This window comes from Cebus imitator, unplaced genomic scaffold (genome assembly GCF_001604975.1).
Source record: "Cebus imitator isolate Cc_AM_T3 unplaced genomic scaffold, Cebus_imitator-1.0 Scaffold87, whole genome shotgun sequence".
NCBI lineage: Eukaryota > Metazoa > Chordata > Mammalia > Primates > Cebidae > Cebus > Cebus imitator.
Genome location: NW_016107402.1, coordinates 6,455,024 through 6,463,427, shown reverse-complemented (window position 1 = coordinate 6,463,427; position 8,404 = coordinate 6,455,024). Strand labels below are relative to the sequence as shown.

General features: G+C 46.4%; 1 long non-coding RNA gene and 1 other non-coding gene across 2 annotated transcripts in view; both read right to left on the bottom strand.

The window, feature by feature from the left end:
- Positions 1-5,838: 5,838 nt before the first annotated feature.
- LOC119472171 lies at positions 5,839-5,972 on the bottom strand. The gene has a single exon (XR_005201281.1). It is a non-coding gene; the product is annotated as a U11 spliceosomal RNA (small nuclear RNA).
- Positions 5,973-6,044: 72 nt separating this feature from the next.
- The window catches only part of LOC108308779, a 6,584-nt gene continuing 4,224 nt past the window's right edge, over positions 6,045-8,404 (bottom strand). Inside the window, exon 2 of the long non-coding RNA XR_001827046.2 lies at positions 6,045-6,383. This is a non-coding gene — a long non-coding RNA (uncharacterized LOC108308779). The remainder of the gene's footprint in view (positions 6,384-8,404) is intronic.

Genomic DNA, 8,404 nt, shown 5'->3' with positions numbered 1-8,404 from the left:
AAATTAGCCAGGCATAGTGGCGGGCGCCTGTAATCCCAGCTACTCGGGAGGCTTGATCCCAGAAGGCAGAGGTTGCAGCGAGCTGAGACCGCATCCAGCCTGGGCAACAAGAGGGAAACTCCATCTCAAAACCGAACCAAAACAAAAAAGCAATATTGTATCCCTGGAGGGGTTGCAGAGATTAGTGTCACCATTAAGGACTTGAAAGACAAAGAGATGGTGATTCCCACCACATCTCCAGTCAACTCTCCTATTTGGCCTTTGCAGAAAACAGATCTTGGAGAATGAGAGTGGATTATCCTAAACTTAACCAAGTGGTGACTCTAGTTGCAGTTTCTGTACCAGATGTGCCTTCGTTGCTTGAGCAAATTAACACATCTTCTGGTACCTGTTATGCAGCTACTGATTTGGCAAATGCCTTTTTCTCCATTCCTATCCGTAAGACCCACCAGAAGCAATTTGCCTTTATCTGGCCAGCAATACACTTTCACTGCCTTACCTCAGGGGTATATCAACTCTCCAACTTCATGTCATAATCTTGTTCGCAGAGATCTTGATCACTTTTCCCTTCCACAGGATATCACACTGGTCCATTACATTGATGACGTTATGCTGATTAAACCCAGTGAGAGAGATATAGCAAACACACTGGACTTTTTGGTGAGACATTTGTGTGTCAGGGATGGGGAGTAAATCTGACTAAAATTCAAGGATCTTCTACCTCAGTGAAATTTCTAGGAGTCCGGTGGTATGGGGCCCGTTGAGATATTCCTTCTAAGGTGAAGGATAAGTTGCTGCATTTGACCCCTCCTACAAGCAAGAAAGAGGCACAACGCCTACGGGGCCTATTTAGATTTGGGGGGCAACACATTCCTCATTTGGGTGTGTTACTTCAGCCCATTTATCAAGTGACCTGAAGGCTGCCAGTTTTGAGAGGGGTCCAGAACAGGAGAAGGCTCTGCAACAGGTCCAGGCTGCTGTGCAAGCTGCTCTGCCACTTGGGCCATAGGACCCCAAATCCAGTGGTGCTTGAGGTGTCAGTGGCAGATAGGAATGCTGTTTGGTGCCTTTGACAGGCCCCTGTAGGTGAATCACAGCAGAGGCCTCTAGGATTGTGCAGCAAGACCCTGCCATCTTCTGCAGATAATTACTCTTCTTTTGAGAGATAGCTCTTGGCCTATTACTGGGCTTTGGTAGAAACTGAACATTTGACGATAGGTCATCAAGTTACCATGTGACCTGAACTGCCTATCATGAACTGGGTGCTTTCTGACCCATCTAGCCATAAAGTTGGGTGTGCACGGCAGCATTCCATCATCAAATGGAAGTGGTTATATGTGATCGAGCTGGAACAGGTCCTGAAGACACAAGTAAGTTGCATGACTCAAATGCCCATGGTCTACTCCTGCCACCCTACCTTCTCTCCCCCAGCCTGCACCCATGGCCTCATGGGGAGTTCCCCATGATGAGTTGACAGCGGAAGAGAAGACTAGGGCCTGGTTTACAGATAGCTGTGCATGATATGCAGGCATCACCCAAAAATGGAGAGCTGCGGCACTACAGTCCCTTTCTAGGACATCTCTAAAGGACAATAGTTAAGAGAAACCTTCCCAGTGGGCAGAAAGAGAAGGGCACCTGGTTGTGCACTTAGAGGGAGAAGTGACCAGATATATTCATTCATGGGCTGTAGCCAGTGATTTAACTGGATAGTCAGGAACTTGGAAGAAGCATGATTGGAAAATTGGTGAGAAAGAAATTTTGGAAAGAGGTATGTGCAGGGACCTCTTTGAGTGGTCAAAAACTGTGAAGATGGCCGGGCTCGGTGGCTCATGCCTGTAATCCCAGCACATTAGCAGGCTGAGGCGGGCAGATCACCTGAGGTCAGGAGTTCAAGACTAACCTGGCCAACATAGTGAAACCCCGTTTCTACTAAAAATACAAAACTTAGCCAGGCGTGGTGGCAGACGTCTGTAATCTCAGCTACTCAGGAGACTGAGGCAAGAGAATTGCTGGAACCCGGGAGGCAGAGGCTGCAGTGAGCCGAGATCATGTCACTGCACTCCAACCTGGGCGACAGAGCAAAACTCTGTCTCAAAAAAAAAAAAAAAGTGAAGATATTTGTATCCCATGTGAATGCCTACCAATGGGTGGCCTCAGCAGAGGAGATTTTTTTTTCTCTGGGCTCGAGAGTTCCTCTCACCTTGGCCTCCCAAAGCGCTGAGATTACAGGTGTGAGCCACAGCACTGATCTTTATTATTATTATTTTTGAATTATTGTCTGGCAGCATCTTGGGCCAGAGTAGGCTCAGAGAAACTTCCAATATATATTTTTAAATAATAGCTATCCTAATGGGTGTGAAGTGCTATATCATTATGGTTTTGATTTGCATTTTCCTAATGATTAGTGATGCTGAGCATCTTTTCATATGCTTATTGGCCATCTTTGGAGAAATGTCTATAGAAGTCCTTTTTTTTTTTTTTTTGAGAGGGAGTTTCACTCATGTTACCCAGGCTGGAATGCAATGGTGCAATCTCGGCTCACCACAACCTCCGCCTCCTGGGCTCAGGCAATTCTCCTGCCTCAGCCTCCTGAGTAGCTGGGATTACAGGCACATGCCACCATGCCCAGCTAATTTTTTGTATTTTTAGTAGAGACGGGGTTTCACCATGTTGACCAGGATGGTCTCGATCTCTTGACCTCGTGATCCACCCGCCTCGGCCTCCCAAAGTGCTGGGATTACAGGCTTGAGCCACCGCGCCTGGCTATAGGAGTCCTTTTGCCCATTTTAATTGGGCTGGGTTTGTGTTGTTGTTATGAGTTCCTTGTGTATTGTGGATATTAATCCCTTATGAAATATATGATTTCTTCAATTCTGTGGGTTCTTTCCACTCTGTTGATAGTGTCCTTTGATGTACAAGGGTTTTTTTTGTTTTTTTTTGTTTTTGTTTTAAGACAGAGTCTCGCTCTGTCATGAGGTGCCAGGCTGGAGTGCAGTGGTGGGGATCTTGGCTCATTGCAACCTCTGCCTCCCAGGTTCAAGCGATTTTCCTGCCAGAGCCTCCGAGAGTAGCTGGGACTACAGGGGCTCGCCACCATGCCCAGCTAATTTTTGTATTTTTTAGTAGAGACGGTTTCACCATGTTGGCCAGGATGATCTCGATTTCTTGACCTCATGGTCTGCCCGTGTCAGCCTCCCAAAGTGCTGGGATTACAGGCATGAGCCACAGTGCCAGGCCTCTTTTTTCTTTTTGAGATGGAGTTTCGCTCTTGTCACCCAGGCTAGAATACAATGGCACGATCTCGGCTAACTGCAACTCCGCCTCCCGGGTTCAAGCAATTCTCCTGTCTCAGCCTCCTGAGTAGCTGGTATTACAGGCGGCTGCCACCATGCCCGGCTAATTTTTGTATTTTTAGTAAAGACAGGGTTTCACCATGTTGGCTAGGTTGGTCTTGAATTCCTGACCTCAGGTGATCTGCCCACCTCAGTTTCCCAAAGTGCTGGGATTATAGGCGTGAGCCACTGTGCCCGGCCAGGTTTTTCATTTTAATTTTAAAATTAATTTTACAGGAGGCCAGGAATTTGAGAGCAGCCTGGTCAACATAGTGAGACCTACGTCTCCACAAGAAAAAAAAAAAAAAAAAAAACAGCTCTTAAAATTAATTTTAATGTTTTAAAATTTGATGAAGACTAATTTAATTTTGTTGTTGCGTGCGCACCATTTTGTTATATCCAAGAAATCATTGACAAATTCAATGTCATATTCCCCTGTGTTTTCTCTAATTTTTTTTTTTTTTTTTGATGTGGAGTCTAGCTCTGTCGCCCAGGCTGGAGTGCTGAAGCGCAGTGGCATGATCTCAGCTCACTGCAGCCTCCCAGGTTCAAGCAATTCTCCTGCCTCAACCTCCCCAGTAGCTGGGATTACAGGCACCTACCTCCAAGCCCAGGTAATTTTGGTATTGTTAGTAGAGACAAGGTTTCACTGTGTTGGCAGGCTGGTCTCAAACTCCTGACCTTAAGTCATCGGCCTGCCTTGGCCTCCCAAAAGTGCTGGGACTACAAGTGTGAGCCACTGCATCTGGCTTTTTTTTTTTTTCTAGAGACGGAGTCTCGCTCAGTCACCCTCACTGGAGTGCAGTGTCGCCCAGGCTGATCTCAAACTTCTGAGCTCAGGCAATCCACCCACCTGGGCCTCCCAAAGTGCTAGGATTACAGGCATGAGCCACAGCACCCGGCCTTCTCTAAATTTTATAGTTTAAACTCTTACATTTAGGTCTTTGATCCATTTTGAATTAATCTTTTGTATATGGTATAAGGTGTAGAAAAAGTTTGCTGAGGCCTGGTAAAGGTAATTTCCATTTCTTCTGCTTTATAAAATAACGTTGCAAGCCAGGCATGGGTAGCTCACGCCTGTAATCCCAGCACTTTGGGAAGTTGAGGCAGGTGGATCATGAGGTCAAGAGATGGAGACCAGCCTGGCCAACAAGGTGAAACCCCATCTCTACTAAAAATACAGAAATTAACGCCAGGCTTGGTGGCTCACGCCTGGAATCCCAGCACTTCGGGAGGCTAAGGCAGATGGATCACGAGGTCTGATGTTCAAGACTAGCCTGGCCAACATGGTGAAACTCCCATCTCTACTAAAATCACAAAAAAATTAGCTGGGCGTGGTGGCACATGCCTGTAATCCCAGCTTCTCAGGAGGCTGAGGCAAGAGAATCGCTTGAACCCAGAAGGTGGAGGTTGCAGTGAGCTGAGATCGTGCCACTGCACTACAGCCTGGGCGACAGAGCAAGACTCTGTCCCAAAAACCAACCAACCAAACAAACAAAATTAGCTGGGCATGGTGGCACACTCTGGTAGTCCCAGCTACTCGGGAGGGTGAGGCAGGAGAATTGCTTGAACCCGGGAGGCGGAGGTTGCGGTTAGCTGAGATCGCGCCACTACAGTCTAGCCTGGCGATAGAGCAAGACTCCATGACAAGAAAAAAAAATTGCAGTGCCCATTCTGGGCACATTCAATATGCCTGACCACTTGGATGGTTGGTATCACTCTGGCCATCTTGGTCTTTTACTTCCTGAATTGCAGCACATTCTCTCCAACCTGGAGTTTTATGCCTTTCCTTAAATTGCCCCTTCCATACTTGCCAGCTCGTCATGTATTTATTCTTTAATTTTCAGCTTCAAAGTCATTGCCTCAGGAACGACTTCCTCCGTGCCAAATTCAGTGTCAAACTCAGTTTGCTACTTTCTTTCCTCACTGTTAAGTCTTGTGAAGTCAAGAACTAGGTCTATTCCATTTGCTGCTAGATTGTAACACAGTCGCTAAATAACTTTAACAACAACACGCACGAATAACGTTTTAAATTTTCTTGTTTCCGTGGCTTCTGCTGTTTTGTTCAAGCTGGTCTCCCACATGCGATCACGCGGTTATCTGCCACACAGGTTATCTCACACACTGGGTCACGCAGTTATCCTTGCAGCCTCCACCGTATAAGAACTGAGACTCCTTAGCTGGGCATGGTGGTGCATGCCTGTAATCCCAGCTACTCAGGAGGCTGAGGCAGGAGAATTGCCTGAACCCAGGAGGCGGAGGTTGCGGTGAGCCGAGATCGCGCCATTGCACTCCATCCAGCCTGGGTAACAAGTGAAACTGTCTCAGGAAAAAAAAAAAAAAAAACTGAGACTCCAGCTCCACACGGGACAACGCAGTTTTTCCACCTCCCCTATCCGAGTAGATAGCTACACTCCCGACAATTACCCCCCACAAACACACATGACACCACGTCATGGAAAAGAAAGCAAGTCAAAACAAAACATCTGACTTATAACAGAAAAGTAAGGGCGCCGGGACCAACGATCACCAGCTGCCCAAAAGCCAAAAAATTATGCTTCCGAAATCTCTTGATGTCGATTCCGCACGAAGAGCAATCGAGTTACTCTACGTGTGCCACTCACGACAGAAGCCCTTTTTGCCATTCCGGCCACCAAAGCAGAGTGGCAGTGTTAGCAAATCCATATTTTGGTAAAGGTGAACACAAAACCTAAGCAACGCCTTATTCCATATTCGTTCCTGAAGTCGAAGAGGGAATTCCGGTTCTTCTGAATTGAAAGGAAGACTTTACAAGGAAAATCTAGAATTTGTCCTTTCGATTTTTATTTAGAAGTAAAGAAAAGGACGTGAGCGATATGCAAATATGAGCAGTGCTTGCTGGGAAGGTGCTGGCGGGAGTCGAGGCAGTGGCGGGGAAGAGAGGCTGCGCGAGCGAGGGAGGACCTACTCCTTCCGGTTGTAGTTAGCGGTGGTTCTCTCTTGTCAACTGCTCAGGACAGCAGGCGTCTCCTGGCGTTGGAATACAGGCTCTCAGCGGCTGTGGGTACCTAACTGGGGAAGACAAGAATCACAGCCCATCCAAATTGAAAATGTGTAATTTGTGCCACCCCTAGCCACCACCCTGGAGCAGCCCAGGCAGCGTGCAGTGGAAGCACAAGGTCACTGTAAGCGAAAACACTTTCCCGAGAACAACGCGTAAGCTGACTGTCATGGTGTGTTCATAGAGTGGCAAGCTATATGCTGCACTTCTAAGGAATACTATTATAAAGAAAAAAAAAAAAAAAAAAAATTGAGTGATAAGAGTTGTACAATAAGGTACAGCATAGCATTAATGTGAAAAATAATACAGTACCTCAGATAACTGAAGCAGATCTTCAACACAGTTTTTTTTTAAAAAACAGTGTCTCACTCTCGTTGCCCAGGCTGGAGTGCAGTGGCGCAATCTTGGCTCACTGCAACCTCCGCCTCCTGAGTTCAAGTGATTTTCCTGCTTCAGCCTCCCAAGTAGCTGGGACTATAGGCTTGTTTGTGCCACCATGCCAGGCTAATTTTTTATTTTTAGTAGAGATGGGGTTTCACCATGTTGGTCAGTCTGTTCTTGAACTCCTGACCTCAGCTTCCCAAAGTGCTGGGATTACAGGTGTGAGCCACCACGCCCAGCCAACACAGATGTTTTTAAAAGTGGAAAAAAGCTGTTGAATAGGGTACAGCCTAATACTGTTGATCTAATCAAGAGCATGCAGGCATACCGGCAAAACCCTGTGCTATGTATATTCTACGGCCATGTGTTTGTATGAACAATATAAGATGTTAAAGAAGATCAGGAAACATCAATGATTACCCCTTGGAAGGAGGTAGGGGATTAGGATGGCAGCAGTTGACACACAGGACTTTAGATTTCTCTCTAATGTTCTCATTTTTTTGTTAAGGATAATGATGGACAGGTGCGGTGGTTCATGCCTGTAATCCCAACACTTTAAGAGCCCAGGAGTTTGAGACCACTTTGGGCAACATACAGAGACCTCGTCTCTATCCCAAAATAAAAAATTAACCAAGTATCATGGCATGGGCCTGTGGTCTTAGCTACCCCAGAGGCTGGGGCAAGAGGATTGCTTGAGCCAGGGAAGTCAAGGCTGCAGTGAGCCGTAATCATGCCACTGCACTCCAGCCTGGGTGGCAGATGAAGACCCTGTCTCAAAAAAAAATAAAAAAAAAAAAAAAAACCCAATATGTGACAATTGTTAAGAAATTGAAATAGCACAGAAATGATATAAAATGTAAAAAAGAAAGAAAGAAATGATATAAAATTCGCTTATACCTGTAATCTTAGCACTTTGGGAGGCCGAGACAGGTGGATTACCTGAGATTGGGAGTTTGAGACCAGCCTGAACAACATGGAGAAACCCCATCTCTACTAAAAATACAAAATTAGCTAAATGTGGTAGCACATGCTTGTAATCCCAGCTACTCGGGAGGCTGAGGCAGGAGAATCACTTGAACCCAAGAGGCGGAGGTTGCTGTGAGCTGAGATCGTGCCATTGCACTCCAGCCTGGGCAAAAAGAGTGAAACTCTGTCTCAAAAAAAAAAAAAAGTGAAAATGCTTCTTCCAAACTACTGTTAACAGTTTAGTGTTTATCTTGCCAGACTGCTTGCTATGTACATACACATTATATACATATAAATAAATGTTTTTGCCTGGGTCAGGTGGCTCATACCTGTAATCCCAGCACTTTGGGAGGCAAAGGTGGGCGGATCACCTGAGGTCAGGAGTTTGAGACCAGCCTGGCCAACACGGTGAAACCCTATCTCTACTAAAAATATCAAAAATTAGCTGGGTGTGGTGATGGGCACCTGCAATCCTAGCTATTCAGGAGGCTGAGACAGGAGAATCGCTTGAACCCGGGAGGCAGAGGTTGCAGTGAGCCGAGATCGCACCATTGCACTTCAGCCTGGGCAACAAGAGCAAAACTCCACCTCAAAAATAAATAAATACAAGGCCGGGCGTGGTGGCTCAAGCCTGTAATCCCAGCACTTTGGGAGGCCGAAGCGGGTGGATCACGAGGTCAAGAGA